The sequence below is a fragment of the Desmodus rotundus genome, chromosome 6 (genome assembly GCF_022682495.2).
Source record: "Desmodus rotundus isolate HL8 chromosome 6, HLdesRot8A.1, whole genome shotgun sequence".
NCBI classification, from domain to species: Eukaryota; Metazoa; Chordata; class Mammalia; order Chiroptera; family Phyllostomidae; genus Desmodus; species Desmodus rotundus.
The window spans coordinates 52,668,716-52,687,081 of record NC_071392.1 but is presented as its reverse complement, the minus strand read 5'-3'; the positions used below and the strand labels follow the sequence as shown (position 1 = coordinate 52,687,081).

The 18,366-nt window shown below is 37.1% G+C and overlaps 1 protein-coding gene and 1 non-coding gene across 5 annotated transcripts in view; both read right to left on the bottom strand.

Moving 5' to 3' along the window:
• Positions 1-18,366, bottom strand: part of RALA (RAS like proto-oncogene A) — an 88,017-nt gene that overhangs the window by 45,795 nt on the left and 23,856 nt on the right. The window lies entirely within an intron of this gene.
• On the bottom strand, positions 2,370-2,499 carry LOC112303732 (small nucleolar RNA SNORA38). Its single transcript, XR_002974681.1, has one exon. It is a non-coding gene; the product is annotated as a small nucleolar RNA SNORA38 (small nucleolar RNA).

Below are 18,366 nucleotides of genomic sequence, written 5' to 3'. Positions count from 1 at the left end.
GTACAAACAGGAAAAAGATTAGATAGCAAAATAAAATTTCAGTAAGAGTAAGTAATCTAAAGAGGAACATAAAAATGTTTATTTTCCAGGGCTTTTTGCTTATAGGTATTCCAGTTTTCTACCATGAATATTAATTGTGTAACCAGGAAAAAAAGTACTTAAAACAGTAGTTGTGGTTGGGCTTTAATAAAATCAGACTGTAACAAATGGCTGCTACGGGCCAATTATGAAAATACTGGTCACATGGCAAAGCTGAAAGTACACAAGGTAATACACAGAATTTTGTAGCAGGTCTGTGGTAGCCAGCCTCCAAGACAGTTCCTCCAAAGCCCAACCCTTCTGGTATCCACACCCTTATGTAGTCTCTTCCTGTACTGTACCAGCTTTGATCTGTGTGAACAATGTATTAATAATACAGCAGAAGTAGAGGCATGTCACTTCCAGGACTAGGTTACAAAAGACTGAGGCTTGTGTGCTGGGCACTCTCACTCTCAGTCTCTACAAGGGAAACAATGTGAGTAGTCGGTCCTATGATAGAAGCCCATGTGGCAAGAAATTGAGGGCTCTTGCCAACAAACATGTAAGATAGGAAGCCAGTCCTCCTAGCCAAGTCTCAGATGATGGCAGTCAGGTGCAATCAGATGACTACAGCCTCATGAGAGACTGAGTCGACACCATACTGCTTGCAATTCTTGATCCACAAAAACGGTAACAATAAATGTTTGTTGTTTTAAGCTGCTAAAATTGGGGTCATATGTAACATATCAAGAGCTGACTATGTGGTTAGCTTACAGCTTTGGAGACTAGGACCCTTTCAAGAATCTACCTTTGGAAAAGCACCAAGGCTATAACTCATTTTGCTCTAAATCCCAGGTTCAGTTTTCATCTGACCCAAACCACAAATGGTATTTGAATACCTTTTCAAAATGTTCAGTTCCCTAGATTTGCCTTTTACTTCTTCCCCCATCTCCTGCTCATATGTCAACCCATTTCCTCTTTTAGTTACTGTAAATCAAGAGTTGGCAAAGTCCCTCTGTAAAGAGTGAGTTAAAATTTTAGGCTTCTCTCAGAGTAGTTGCCTAGGCAACTACTCAACTCTGTTGCTGTAGTTTGAAAGCAGCCATAGACAATATCTAAATAAATGTGAGTGGTAGTGTTCTAAAAACAGGCGGTAGGCTGAACTGGGATCTGGAACTGTGGTTTGTCAACCATCGCTATAAATGAAACTGATCAAGATCCATTAAGAGTAATGCTTCCACTCACATAGTAGATCCCATTTCCTCTAGCTGACTCAAAAGATATTGCTCTGGAAATCCCCATGCACCATCATCTCTACTTGATACAAACTTGTTTCTTCTATCTTAAAAACCAAAACTTTTGAACTGTGCTTCCATTTCTGGAACTTACAGTGTCTAATTTTGCTCCTCTTCTCCTCTTCTAAGCCTACACTTACCAACCAGGCTTTTGTTAAGGTCTTCAATGATCCCACATTGCTAGATCCAATAATCAATTCTCAATCTTCATTTACTTCAATTAGCAGCTGGCCAAGATAACCCCTCCCTTTCTTAAAATACTTTGATTTCCAGAATACCACAATAACTTGTTTTTTCTCAAATCTCTATGGTTGCTTCTTTTCCATCTTTCTCTCATTCTAAATGTTGGTGTCTCAGGATTTTGTTTGGACCTCTTTTTTCTATCTATACTCATTCCCTTCATCTCTCTCTCAGTACACTTCTACATGGGATGACCCCAAAATTAATACATCCAGATTTCATCTTTCCCCTGAACACCAGCCTCATATTCAGCCTACTCAACTTCAACTGGTTGTTTAACAAGTACTTCGGACTTAGCTGTCTAAAATGTAAATTGCCCAAAACTCAACTCCTAATTTCATCTTACTTCAACCTGCCCCTCAGCTTTCCCTTTATCAGGAAAGGGCAAATCCATTCTTCAAGTTGCTTAGGCCAAAATCCTTGAGTCATTCTTGACTACTCACTCGCAAATAACATCTGATCTGCTGGCAAATTTGTAAGCTCTACCCTCAAAATATATCAACTCTTCAGAAGGCTTCCCATATTACTGAGAATAAAATAAAAGCCTTACAATGGTCTAAAGAACTAAATTATTTCCCACTCCTTCTACTAGAAGATTAACACAGGCTCACTCCCTCCTTTAGTACTCCTCTCTGTAGAATGTAAGATTCATAGGACAGAAAATTTGTTTTAAACATTAAATTAAAACTTTATTGAACAAAAAACACTCTACAGACACATGATCTGATGGATTAGGTTTATATTACATGCAATGAGGCTGGACATGATAGTATATTAACATGGAATGTTAAACAAATTAGTATTTTTTATTTTTTTCTACATGGGATGGTGATCTTGAGCCTTCAGGGAACAAGCTGGCCCTAGATTTCTCCACGTCCACATTTCTTTGCCTCCAATTCTTACGTGTCCAAAGACAGGGAACCATAGACATGCCTTCGTAGGAGGGTGCAAATTAGTATTTCTCATTGTACAAAACTGTTTATGTAGATGACACCCAAGAAGAAAGGTATGATACTCTGCATTTTCGCTAATCATCTGTGGTTAGTTTCAAAAAGACATTTGAAAACAAGAGAACATTTCTTTAAGATATATTTCAAATAAATTAGTTGTATGTGTACTACTGAACCTCCTTCTATCTCTCTTGCATACCAAATAAAATCTTAGTGCAAACATCAAAGTTGCTGGTCACTCCAAAAGACTATTAAATTCATAACATAATACAAGTTCTGAATTAATGTTCATTAAGAAGGGCAAAATCAAAAATCCAGTTACTGCAAAATTCATTTAGGCACACTTAATAGTCCACCCTAAGCATTTCTTCTAAATCTCACATTAAGTAGTAAAGCCTATTTATAGTACTAAAATCCTATCATTCAAGCATCAATGATTACATTTCAGAAAAAGAAAACCATTCATTTCAGCAATAGTAAGTATTACTGCTATAGTCCAAGAAAAAAAGAAAGAAGAAAGAAACAGGGAGGGAGGGAGGAACCAGTATCCATAATAGGATACAAGGGGAGAAATTTTTCTGTTTGCTGTTACACCTCTTTTATCTTAGATAGTGCCTGTCTCATAGTAAGTCCTTAAGAAATATTTGTTGAATGAATGAGTTAACTGTGAAAAGAGACAAAAAAAACCCCAAAAACCCAAAACCCAACTTTCTAAGTTGATGGAAAACTTACTGGCAAAACAAACTGTATATTAACCTTTTTCATTTCCCATTTCACAGTGTTTTTTAAACAAAATCAATTCCCCTGACTTATAGCAGAAAGAAGACTAGAATGTAAGTGGTCCTAGATTCTGCCACATACTAGCCTCTAAAGACTTTAGTTTTTCTGACTTACTAACCTTTAATGACCACGATTTGAACATCTTATTTTACAGATGTGAAACTTGTACCCCTATAAAACCTGAACCAAGAAACTTGGACCCCTATAAAATCTACAAACTTCCAAAATTTTGCATATGACTTTAGAAGCTTATGAGATGACAGATGCTCCCCAAACACAGAGGGATCTGACCACAGCCTTTAAAAAGATTATGGTGACAGGAAAGTACAAGTCTGACTTCCTGGAAAAAATGTCCTGTTTTATAGGTCATACCAGCTGATGATTTGGTAGAAGTGAAACAAACACTGATATAAGGGCTTAAAATGTTCAAGGCCTTATATTAGATATTTAAAAAGTTACTTCCAGTATTCAGTAACAACACTGGAAGGTAGGTAGGAATTTCATTCTTTGTTTATATTTTTGTAACAGACCATGTAAATGAGTCCCCCAAAGTTATACAATGTGTCCGAGATCACGCAGCTAATAGACATGTCCAAGATCACATAGCTAATAAATAAATGGCTGAGTTAGAATTCAAATACAGGCCTACGAAACTCCAAACCTACATCATTTCCAATGTACCATATACGAAAAGTTTTGGTTACAAGGGCACAACATATCTGGGATATATACCAAAGTGATCTTTTGATCAGAGAGGCAACTAGCTGGGTTTTATCTCTAGTATATTTCCAAAAATCATCTTCCTAGCTGAGTCACTCGTCAGTATGAAGGACAGTTACAGAATTCACAGAATAAGCCCCATAATGGCAGAGGCTATGCAAATGGCCTACTAGAAAGAACCTGCTCATAAACTCAAGTCATGTTTCATAATACAAACTAATATATATTACTGATTATTTTTAAAGGAAACTAAAATTTGTAGATGAATGCTTACCATGTTCTAACATTTCATAGTATTTATTTATCAAAATGACCCTATAAGGTAGACATCAGATAGATGAAAACACAAGCTCGTAAGACTATATAAGGGATAATGCATTTTCAATATTAACTATCAGTTGAGTGGAGATGTGAACAGAGTCATCTCTTTCCAACTACTGCTGATCATATCTTGGGTGTTCACAAGATACTCAAACTCAAAATGATTTAAACAGCATGTTCTTTCTCCTACATTCCCCATTTCAATGAATGGCATCATCATCCACGCAGGCTCAGGTACACACACTGGGAACTTCAGTTATTCTTGATGCCTCTTCCTTTTCTTGTACAATTCATCACTATATATCCTACCTCTTTAGTATTTAAAATCCAGCTTCTTTCTCAAACCCCAACTCAATTTAGGACATAATCATATCAGCCTGAATTATTCCAACAGTCACATTATCCCAACCTAAAAACTTGACCAGTTCCGATACATTTCCTGGAACAAGGATCTTGATAGCAGGCTTATATATGCACCAGGATGAATATAAAATGAGCCACTGGAGTACAGGAAAATATTAGAACTTGTATTTATACATTTCTAATCTTAAAAAATGAAATAACTTAAGCTTTACTAATAGGCAACATATGCATTGAGACTGACATCCTCACTGGGTCTCTGTCAAATGTGGAGTTCAAGAGGGAAGACAGTGAGCGTTACGAGAAGTGGAAAGCAGTGCTCCACTAACTGTTCCTCTACTTTCAGGATATTACTGTATTTTCATTTACAATATCTAGGCAGGTGATTTACAAATAATTACCTAAGTTTTACCCCAAACACCTTTGCAAAATGGAGAATTTAAGAAATCACAAACTGACGATTCAATCAAGGGCAGGTAAGCAAGAAGACAATGGCAGAGCTTTAACTTATTTCACTCCTAGTGTAAGTTTTTCATCAGCACCATGGAAGAAAACAATTACAAAATAATCAGATCTGAGAAGTAGGCCAAACTGAAATGGAAGACTACTTGTAATACGGATTTACAGATCTATGAGTAATTCTGTATTAGTTAGGTTTAGGTCTGGCTGCTAATGACAGAAAACCCCAAATTAACAGTTAAAATGTAAAAATTAATTTCTGTGATACTATCAGTGAATGGAGATAGGCAATCCAGGGTTAAAATTGTGGCTCCAAAATTATCTAGCAACCAGCATGCTTCCAGTTTTTTAGTGGTTATCTGTCCTCATGGTTCAATATGAATTTCAACAGTCATTACAAAGTAATACAATATGAACTTCAACAATCATTACAAAGTAAGTTTAAGACATGCAACCCTACTCTTTCTTTAAGAACCCTTACTGAAAGTTTCACACATCATTAGTACTTGATTTCACTGGCCAGAAATTAGTCACCCAGCCACAGTTACCTGTAAGAAAAATTGGGATATGCAGTCTTTATTCTGGGCCGTAGTTGCATGCGTGCCCTGCCAACATCTGGGAACTTCTTTTACAAAAGAAGAGGGACACTGAGACCAGCCATCTCTAACATATATTGTAAATGATAAACCTCACTGTTGTTCCTTAGTGTGTTACCCAAGGTTAACTACAATATTAAAATACAAATAGATCTGAAAATTGAAGTTTTTTTCCCAAGTCAGTCTGGTACAAACCGATTTGAGGCAAACCTGTCCTGAATAGATAAGAGACTATGAGGAATGTCTGGAAAAAGTCCAGCCACTGTCAATATAACAAGAATGGTTTGCACAACATCGATGTTACCTGACAGCCAAGGAGAGTGGACTGTAATGCTCATGCATTAGCAATGATGACTTCACTGTACTCGTCAGTAGGGGCAGTAGATGCTGTTGAGTGAACATGTGTACTGTGTGGCCATCACACTCAAAATGACAGAGTGAGTAGAGCAATGAATCTGCATCGAATTTTGCCTTCAGCCTGAACATTCCTCTGCAGAAACTATTCAGATGATTCAGAAAGCTTTCAAGGATGATGCAATGAGTGTAGTACAAATAAAAGTGTGGTACAAACATTTCAAAGATGGTCAAGAATCTTTCAAAGTGATTGATGTTATGGAAGTCCTGCAACAAGCAGAACACCTGAGAATATTGAACGTGTAGGGGCTGCAATCAACAAAGATCAGTGACTGACAGTGTGAGAACTAGAAGCTGATCTGGGGATTCCAAAAACTACTGTGCCTACGATTCTGATGCAGGATCTTGGCATGAAACGTGTCATGGTAAACTCTGTCCTGTGGCTTCTGCTACCAGAGCAGAAGGAACATCATATTGCGGTTGCTAATGACACTGGAAGAACTGTGTGAGACCCAAAGGTGCCAATTTGAAGGGGATTGAGGTGTCATTGTCCTATGTACAATGTTTCTTGTATCTTCTTCAATAAACACACTTTTCATATTACATGGCTGAATACTTTCTGGACAGACTTTGTATTTAGTTAGTTATCCCACACAGTATAGTCATACATTTTACCACGGAAATGGTATTTGATTAAAGGGTACTGCGCCAAATTATGTAATATTTAGTATAAGCATGAAATTATCTTTCTTAAACTATAAGAATTCTGAATCCTAAGACACATCAGACCTGGAAGGTTTTAGATAAAGGACTACAGAACTATAGTAGGAAATAACAAGAATGATTATAAGTATGTAAAACTAAGTAACCAGAACAAGAAAACCTCCACATTTTTCAGTTATCTTTAATTTTTTTTATTTACTGATTTTAGAGAGAAGAAAGGAGAGAGGGGGACAGAAAGAAACATTGATTTGTCATTCCACTTATTTATACATTCATCAGTTGCTTCTTGTGTGTGCCCTGACTGGAGATGGAACTTGCAACACTGGCATGGTAGGATGACACTCTAACCAACTGAACAACCCAGCCAGGGCTTAGTCATCTTTAAAGTAGTGCAACACTGGGGAGCTTTCTGCCAAGATGGAGGCGTAGGTAGGCACACTGTGCCTCCTTGCACAACCAAAAGGACAACAACAATTTTAAAAAACAAAAAAACCAAAAAACCAGAACTGACAGAAATCCAACTGTATGGAAGTCTGACAACCAAGGCGATAAAGAAGAAAGATTCATCCAGACCGGTAGGAGTGGCGGAGATGGGCAGCCGGGCAGAGAGGACTCGCGGCAAGGTGGCGGCTGGTGGACCCAGTGAGGTGGCAGGTTGTGGAACGGGGCAGGCCAGGCTGCAGCTGGCAGACCCACAAGGTGGTGGCTGGCAGACCCTGCAGCCCCACATTTGTACATAGATAAACCGGGAGGAACAGTGGCGGGGGTTGGGGGGCGGGGAGCAAAACAGACCTCGCAACCCAGGGCTCCAGCACGGGGAAATAAAGCCTCAAATCTCTGATTGAAAACACCCGGGGGGGTTGAGGCAGCAGCAGGAGAAACTCCCAGCCTCACAGGAGAGGTCGTTGGAGAGACCCGCAGGGGCCTAGACTGTGCACAAGCCCACCCACCCGGGAATCAGCACCAGAAGAGCCCAATTTGATTGTGGGTAGCAGAGGGAGTGACTGAAAACCGGCAGAGAGTGGAGCAAGCGCCATTGCTCCCTATCGGACTCCTCTCCCACATACAGCGTCACAGCGCAGCTAAGAGCGTTACCCCACCCCGGTGGACACCTAAGGCTCCGCCCACTTACGCAACAGACCCACCAAGACAAGAAAAATGGCCCAAATGAAAGAACAGATGAAAGCTCCAGAAAAAATACAACTAAGCAACGAGGAGATAGCCAACCTATCAGATGCACAGTTCAAAACACTGGTAATCAGGAAGCTCACAGAATTGGTTGAATTTGGTCGCAAATTAGATGAAAAAATGAAGGCTATGCTAAGAGAAACAAAGGAAAATGTACAGGGAACCAATAGTGATGCGAAGGAAACTGGGACTCAAATCAACAGTGTGGACCAGAAGGAAGAAAGAAACATCCAACCAGAAAAGAATGAAGAAACAAGAGTTCAGAAAAATGAGGAGAGGCTTAGGAACCTCCAGGACATCTTTAAACGTTCCAACATCTGAATTATAGGGGTACCAGAAGGAGAAGAGGAAGAACAAAAAATTGAAAACTTATTTGAGCAAATAATGAAGGAGAACTTCCCCAGTCTGGCAAAGGAAATAGACTTCCAGGAAGTCCAGAAGCTCAGAGAGTCCCAAAGAAGTTGGACCCAAGGAGGAACACACCAAGGCACATCATAATTACATTAGCCAAGATTAAACAAAAGGAGAGAAACTTAGAAGCAGCAAGAGAAAAGGACACAGTTACCTACAAAGGACTTCCCATAAGACTGTCAGCTGATTTTTCCAAAGAGACCTTATAGGCAAGAAGGGGCTGGCAAGAAGTATTCCAAGTCATGAAAGGCAAGGACCTACATCCAAGATTACTGTATCCAGCAAAGCTATCATTCAGAATGGAAGGGCAGATAAAGTGCTTCCCAGATAAGGTCAAGTTAAAGGAGTTCATCATCACCAAGCCCTTATTATATGAAATGTTAAAGGGATTTATCTAAGAAAAAGAAGATAAAAAATATGAACAGTAAAAATAACAAACTCACAGTTATTAACAACCACACCTAAAACCAAAACAAAAGCAAACTAAGCAAACAACTAGAACAGGAACAGAACCACAGAAATGGAGATCATGTGGAGGGTTATCAACAGGGGAATGGGAGGGGGAGAGGGGGGGAAAGGTACAGAGAATAAGTAGCATAAATGGTGGGTAGAAAATAGACAGGGTGAGGGTAAGAATAGTGTAGGAAATGTAGATGCCAAAGAACTTATATGTATGACCCTTGGACATGCTATAGGGGGGGAATGTGGGAGGGATGGGGTGTACAGAATGGAGTGGAGTGACGGGGGGAAACTGGGACAACTGTAATAGCATAATCAATAAATATATTAAATAAATAAAAACTTGCCAAAAAAATAAAGTAATGCAATACTGAATCAAAACTTTGTCTGAACTTAGTAAGTGCTTGCAAGCATCCATTAAGGCTTCTCCATAATGAGATTCACATCACACTCCATTAATACTTGTTGTTCCTGCCAAGGTAAACATGGCTAAAATAACATGTAGAAAATAAAAGGTATATTAAAATGCATTCCACTATCAACAAATACTGCTAAAAACCACAAAAGTTTTAGGTAACAAGAATAAGATTCTTAACACACGTAGATAAAAGTACAAATGTTTCTAACATGTCAGCTAAAATATTTTCTGGATTCTACAATAATATTATACACAAAAACTGCTTTTTATTTATGAAAAAGAAAGAGGCACCAGAGAAGATACTCTTCAAAAGTTATTTCTTTCATAAAAACAATGCAATACATGGAAGAAACATGTAAATATATCACAATGGGGATAGCTGAATGAAAAAAAGGGTTCTAGGGTAAGCATGTAGAGGCAGTGGCACATATGAAATATATTCTCTGAAAAACTCCCAGCTTTCATAATAAAACTGAAACTGGAAATGCACAAAATATTATAATGTCATTAATATAGTTCAATTTATAAAAATAAGACCTTTAAAATACAGAAAAGAAGAGAAGGAATTGTATCCCCACTCATTTTGTGACACCAACATCATCTTGATATGAAAACCTGAAAAGGACATGAAAGAAGGGTACAGGCCAACTTCTCATGAACACAGATGTAGAAACATTAAAATACCACCAGACCGAACCCAAATGACATGAAAAAGTCAACACACTGTGAACCAACTGGATTTATTCAAGAATACAAGGTTGGTTTACACATTTACAAATCAACGTAATTCACAAAAAGGGAGAAAAGTCATCTCAACTGATGAAAAAAAAATACATCTGATAAAATTCAATATTCACTCATTGAAAATCCTTAGCAAATTAGAAAGTGAGGAAACCTCTTTAAACTGATAAATAATATTTACAAAGTCTTTACAGGTGAAACAGTAAATATTTTCCCCATGAAGTAAAGGACAGGACAAGATTGTTCACTACCATCACTGCCAGTTAGCAATGCCATGGATATTCCAGTTAGTGCAGTATACAAGATCGAGAAATAAAAGGCAAAAGATGGGATAAGAAATGGTGAAACAGATTATTCATAGGCAACATTCCAAAAAGAATCAAATAATCCATAGTACCAAGTAAACTTAGCAAATTACTGGAAATAAGGTCCTAACTTATATTTTTTAAATAAGTAGTAATTACTAGGTAAGAAGCTAAAATGTGAGACCTAAAACAATAAAACTCTTTAGAAGAAAACACAGGACAAAAGTTTCATGACATTGGATTTGTCAATGATTTCTTGGATCTGAAACCAAAGACACAGGTAAGAAAAGAAAAAATGGACAAATTGATCTTAATGAAAATTAGAAGATGTTGTGCATCAAAAAAGGCTACTAACAAAGTAAAAATGAAACACATAATGGGAGAAAATATTTACAAATAATATATAAGGTATTAATATCCAAAATATATAGAGAACACTCCTAAGAATCAACAAAAATACAAACATGATTTAAAAATGGGCAAAGGTCTTGAACAGACATTTCTTCAAAGAAATGAATGACCCATCAGTGCATGAAAAGATATTTAACGTTACTAATTAGAGAAATGCAAATCAAAACTATGAGATACCACCTGACATCTGTTTGGATGGCCACTATCAAAAATCAAAAACAGAAAATGGAAAACAAGTGTGGGTGAGGATGAAGAGATACTGGAGCACTTGTGCACTCTTGGTAGAAATGTAAAATGGTACAGCCACTGTAGGAGGCAGTAAGGTGGTTCCTCAAAAAATTAAAAAAGTTACCATATGATCCAGCAATTCTACTGTTAGGTATGTATCTAAAAGGATTAAAAGCAGGGTCTTGAAGAGATACTTGTATACCCATGTTCTTAGCATTATTCACAACACTTAAAGCAAAGAAGCAACCAAAGTGTCTGTAGATAGGTGAATGGATAAGCAAAACTGGTATATACATACAATGAAATACTATTCAGCTTTAAAAAGCAAGGAAATTATGCAATATGCTACAACATGGATGAACCTTGAGGCCATTATGTTGAGTGAAATAAAATAAACCAGTCACACACACACACAAATACTGTATGATTCCATTATTTGAAATACTTAAGAGTGGATGAAATTATAAAGCAAAAGTATAATAGTGGTTACCAGGGACTAGGGGGAGGGGAAACTGGGGAGTTATTATTTAATGAATATAAAGTTGCCATTTTACAAGATGAAGAGTTATGGGGATGAGTGGTGGTGATGGTTGCACAAAAATGTGAATTTATTTAATACTACTAAATTGTACAGTCAAAGATGGCTAGGATCGGGGGGAGTGGTGAGGCAAAAATGGAGGCAACTGTACTTGAACAATAAAAAAAGTTAAAAAAAAAGAAATAAATAACAAACTGACAGTAACCACAGGGGAGGGGGAAGGGAGATAACGGGGAAAGAAGGGAAGGGTAAGGGTTGTCAAGGAACATGTATAATGGACCCATGGACAAAGCCAAAGGGGTAAGATTGAAGGTGGGAGGTGGGGATGGGATGGGTGGGGGAAAGTGGTGGCGGGGAAATGGAAACAACTGTATTTGAACAACAATTAAAAAATGATGAAAAATACATTTAAAAAGTTAAAAAATAAAAAATGTCCACTATGAAAAATAAACTATGTATTGCTGTTCAAAATAAAATGATTAAGGTGGTAAATACTATGTATATTTTACCACAAAAAAAGGTGGAACCAAAAAATTACATAAAATTAAAAAAATATATTAAAAAATATGAACGGACACATGGACAAAATCAAGGGGGAGGGTGGGGGAGGGAGGTGGGTTCAGCTGGGGTGGGGTGGAGGGATGGGGAGAAAAGGCATACAACTGTAATTGAATAACAATAAAAATTTAAAAAAAATATGTACATAACTGTATTATCAACTGCTGCATAACCAATTACCCTAAAATTTAGTGGTTTAAAATAACATTTATTTTAATTTGAGAAGCGTAGCCAGAAGGCTCTAGTTCAGGGACCCTCATGAGGGTGCAGCCAAGAGATGTTGGCATGCCATGGCTGGTGTGGCTCAGCGGATTGAGTGCTAGTCTGTGAACCAAAGGGTTGCCAGTTCAATTCTCAGTCAGGGCATATGCCTGGGTTGCAGGACAGGATCCCTGGTGCAGGGCATGCGAGAGGCAACCACACATTGATGTTTCTTACACACTGATGACAGACTGCAGCGATCTGAAGACTTAAACAGAGTCGGAGGATCTGCTTCTAAGATGGCTCACTAACAATGGCTATTGTGGCAGGAGGCCTCCGATGACAGCTGGCTTCCTCCAGAGTGATTCAAGTGAACAAAGCAGATGCTGCAACTTCTGCAATTGTCTTTTATGACAGTCTTAAAAGTCACACAATGTCATTTGGTTGGCCCTATCAATGTGTAAGGAAACCAACACAAGGGATTGAATACCTAGAGACAAACATTTTTGCTGGGCATTTTGGAGGATGGTGATTTTACATAAAAAACTGTAAAACAATGAAGAGAAATTTTAAAGATGACTTAAACAATACTATAGGTCATGGTTATGGGTTTGAACACTCATTACTGTAAAAATGTTAATCTTCCCCATTGAATTTACCTATAGATTCAATGCAGTCAATAAAAATCCCACCACGTTTTTTTTTGTAAAAATTAACAAGCTAATTTAAAAATTTGTACAAAAATGCTAACGCCAAGAACATCCAAGATGATTTTGAAGAACAGCATCAAAGTACTGCAGAGGTTGGCAAACTAGGTTGCGGTTTGTTTTTTTTTTTTCCTGTAAGTTGATTCAATTTTTCATAAGACACATTTTTAAAAAAATTGTTGAAACACTCAAATTTACAGAAAAATTACCAGTACAATACAAAAACCTTTCTTCCCTTAAGCCATTTGGGAGTAAGTTACTGATACGATGCTCCATCTCACCTGAACACTTTAAACAGACAATCTACTGCTATCATCATTAGGAAATAAACATTAATACATTCCTACCACAGAATCCTCAGACCTTATCCAGTGGAGAATCTTGAATTCTACACTGGGTTAGAATAATGTGTTGTATCTAGTTATGGCATCTCTTTGGTCTTATTCAGTCTGGAAGAATGCCCTATAACTTTGACTTTCAAAAACTTAACAATTTTGAAAAATCACGAGTCAATTATTTTGTAGAATATATCTTCAAAGGATTTTTGTCTGATGATTATATTCAGATTATGCATATTTGGCAGGAACGATACAAAGTTATGCTGTTTCTTCTGTCTGCATTTCTTTTTTAATACTTTATATTTTTAGAACAGTTTTATGTTCATAGCAAAATTCCTCATTTTGTAAATAAAGTTTTATTGGGACATAACCACTCCATCTGCTTACGTATTGTCTACAGCTACTTTCTATTTACAACAGCTGAGGTGTGTACTTGGTTATAACAGAGACCATCTGGCTTGCAAAGCCTGTAACATTTAATATCCAATATTTGGCCCTTAAAAAAAAAGTTTGCTGCCCTGGTTGGTAAAGCTCATTGGATTAAGCACTAGCCTGCGAACCAAAGGCCCAGCAGTGCAGTTCCTGGTCAGGGATCATGACTGCAGGCGTGTCCGAGAGGCAACCAACAGAGGGATGTTTCTCTGCACATCACTGTTTCTTTCCATTCCTTCTCCTCTCTCTAAAAACAAATAAATAAAATCTCAAAAAAAAAAAAAAAAGTCTGCTGACTCCTACTCTATTGACTATCAGGATGTTTAAAGCTACAGTTGCTCTGGCCAAAGTGGCTCAGCTGGTTGGAGGATCATCCCGTAAACCAAAATGTCACAGGTTCAAGTCTTGGTAAGGGCTCATACCAGAGGCAAATCATTCGCTGCTTCTCTCTCACATGATGTTTCTCTCCCTTCCTTTCTCTCTCTAAAAGCAATGCAAAAAATGTCCTCAGGTGAGGATTTAAAAAAAAAAACATTATAAAGCTACAATAATTCAGGCAGTGTGGTATTAGTGAATGGAAAGGCCATTCACTAATGGAGTTGGCAAGCTTTTACTGTTATACATGTAATTGTGTAAAATGCGCACACTTTGAAAGATGATCTTGCCAAAACACCAACTTGAAAATTAATTTCTAAACTGTTTAAATCTACCGTGTCACTGGATTTTGAAAACATTTATTAAAAGCATACTCATAAAAAAGGAACACTTTTTGATGAATCTGAAAGAAAGACTGACAAGGAAAATGAAAATAAATTTCATTTAAAAATCTGTCCTTAATTGTAGATAAAACTGAAACTGAGCACTATCACTAAAGAAACATAACCAACAGCTAATTCTCCTATTCTGATCTATATATCTTTATGAGACATCTATTTCAACTATGACAGCCATTAAAACAAATATAAAACAGACTGAACCTAAAACCAAGACCTCTGAATCACCGTATCACAAAGAGTTAACCTCCACTACAATGAACACTCTACATAAGCAGGAATTTTTGTATATTTTACAGTGTACTATATAACCCTAACTCCTGGAACAAGACGTAGGTAATTGTTACATTTATTTTGAACTTTTCCAACCTTATTACATATAACCGACAAAGAGAAATTGTATATATTTAATGTGCACAACATGATGATTTAACATGCTAATTATTTGTTGTATGAATGAGCCAAGACTTTCAGAAGTTATAATCAAGTACATTTAATTACACTGCTCATTAAAGTAATTTAGTGCAAACAAAATATTTTTATACCATTAAAATAATATTTTATAATTTTGTTTATGTATTTTAATCCTCACCCAAGGATATGGTTATTGATTTTAGAGAGAGAGAAAAGGGGAGAGGGAGAGGGAGAGGCAGTGAGAGAGAGAGAGAGAGAGAAACACCAACTGTTTATCTCCCTTATGCACCTCAACTGGGGATTGAACCTGCAACCTAGCTATGTGTCCTAACTGGGAATTAAACCCGCAACCTTTTGGTACATGGGATGACGCTCCAACCAACTGAGCCACCTGGCCAGGGCAAAATTTTAAAATAGCTTATAAAACCTCTCATTATTTTCTAATTTATATTTTGTGGTTTATAATGTACACATGTGCATGATTTAAAATTCAATACATACATGGCAGTTTCTAGAATCCTGAACTGATGGGCACATGATCAAAAATAGTTAACTCCTCTGCAGCAAAGGTACTCAAAGCATATCTAGTTCATGAAAAAGAAAAAACAAATTTGATAGTATATATTGAAACATACAGAGAAATGTGACAATAATTTTGTTCAGCTTTTAAATGGGCTTGCTTTGTCTTTTTAAAATTTCATTTTCCTAGTAATTCATTTTTGTTGTATTTTATAGAAGTATCAGCTAAGTATAGTCATTTTAAAAAATAGTCCTTCACCAGAGATAATTTCAGAAGCACTGATATAGAGAATAGTCAAAAGGCAACAGTGATCAGAATGCTTCCTAATTTTTTTTCAATGGCTCACTGAGGGCCTGAGATAAGGGACTCTATGATGTGCCTACAGCTCTCCCTACCCTCTCCTATCAGGCTCTTTTCTCTCTCCTCCATACCCCTCAGGAATATGTCACTATAATCATTGCATGAATTTTAGTCCTAGTCCTGAATACTGAATACTCAACATCCAACAAAACCGTATCCACCTAACTCATTTTCCCTGGGGGCCACCTAAGCCTTGCAGTTGCCTTCAAAGGGCCGAATGTAATTTTAGGGCTGTATAAATGTAACTACTCCTTAACTAGGGGCAAGGAGCTCAGTGCTGCTGGAGTAGAAATAAGGTGATGGGACGGGTAAAACAAGGCGGAGGGCCGGATTCAGCCCACAGGCCTTGTGTTTGCCATCTGTGCTTTAACCAAACTCCTATTTATTCTCCTTGTGATCACTTCCTAGAAGGCTTTTACAGGGAACCTATCCGTGTGGAATGGCAAATGTAGCCCAGCCCTATTGGAAACCCCATAGGCATGTTGCGGCACACAGGATGCCAAACCCATGGATTGGTTCTCCTGTGGGAAACCAGGCCTGCATTATACCTAGGCTGCTTGGAGACTTGCTCTTGCTAAAACGCCCTCACCAAGAGCTGAAGTAGCAAATGCTTACTGCATATCTTTAAAGTAATTTCCTGAATTCTGTGCTAATTCTCCCAAGGACTGAAGTGTAACCAGACCAATCACTTTCATCGTTCCCTTGCATTTGCGACATTTTTTCTTTGTTAATCTGTAGGAAGTAATCAGTAACATCCTTTCCTTAGCTATCTGTAAGAAGTAATTACCTAAAGCAAACTTAAGCATAATGAATGAGAACCTTCTTTGATGTATGCTATTAGAAAGCCAATAAAAGCCTGTCAAGGTAAGGGTCAAGGCGCTCTCCCCTTGAGAGAGTGGCTGTGCCATCCCTTTTTCTCCACAGGACTTTGGTAGTCTGTGTGAATTTGTCTCCTCTCATCCACAACACCACGGACACTGCTGGCCAAAGTCTGCATCAGGCTTTCCCTGTTTGTTAAGCCTAAATTATGTCCTGTTGCCTGTATGTATCTAGCACAATGAGTGCCCGGCACACAATATGTACTTATTCATTCAACAAACAATTTATTAAGCAAGAGCTATGCTCATTTCATCACATCATACAGTCTCCCCCAAAATGTTATAGCCTCCTATTCAAAACTTTATACTCTACTAACTAAATGGATGTTGATCAGCTTCAAATATTAAAGAAAGGGCAAACAAAACAAGCTATAATTTCTAAAGGTTAAAAAATACCTCAATAGGCCTGGCTGGTGTAGCTCAGTGGATCAAGCATGGGCTGCAAACCCAATGGTTGCCAGTTCGATTCCCTGTCAGGGCACCTGCTTGGGCGGCAGGCCAGGTCCCCAGTAGAGGGCGCACAAGAGGTAACCAAACATTGATATTTCTCTCCCTCTCTTTCTCCTTCCCTTCCCCTCTCTCTAAAACTAAATAAATAAAATCTTAAAAAAAAATACCGCAATTACCATTATTCTTTCCTTTCTTGTTTCATTTACAAAACTACTATTGCCAATATGTTCCACTTTGGGGATGAAAAAAACACATATTAGTAAAAAGTCTGATCTCAAAATTACTTTCATATGGCTGCCTTAAAAGGAAATGTTTTTTTTTTTTTTCTGAGCGCAGCTATGGTACCTCCACCCTGTGACACAGACTTAAAACGTACATTTATTGACTAATATTATAAAAATAAACTACAAAAAGAAAATGTGCCTAGGCATTTTCATTTATTTGATAATATGTTATACTGACATTAAGTTGAAAAAATGAGCCCTGAATTCTAAACTCAAACAATGTCACAATTATAGTCTCAATATTTTAAACCAAAGAGAATTTAACATTTTTAAGGTTTCAGAAAGTTATCAAAAATTCTACCTGTATCATATTTCTTAATCTATCCATGTAAAGAAACAACACAAAGTAATTTATAAGCAGAAATTGGGTTTTCGACCTTTTGCAAATATCTGTCAAATGGTGACATACATTGTACACCGAACACTGCAATTGTTTTTTTATATGAAGTTACTAGAATTTCACTAAAAACACAGATAAGCTTACTATCCCACAGTCCTCAATGGTGGTAATGCTCTGACAAGGATTTCTTCAAGGTTTTAAACAATCAAAAAAAGACCCCATAAATATTCTGGCACTGTACATTTTAACTAATATTTTTTTATTGAAAAATAAACTAAATACTTGTATCAAAGATTTAAATACACAATAAAATTACATACAGTTTAAACTCATAAGAGTTAAGGACCATATCTATTTGACTACTTATAGCAAAAGAGCTACCAAATCTATAGCAGGGATTTGGAAGGAAATGAGATGATGAAACAAATTCTGGTATTTCTGGAATAATACAGTCTTATTTTTCTACTTCCTAACCTAAAAGAAAGCAACTGCTAACTAGGTAATTTAAAAAGTACTCATATACATTTTTACAGGAAAATATAAGACATAGTTTATCTTACTTAGCCTAATATTTTCTCTAAATACTTAACAACTGA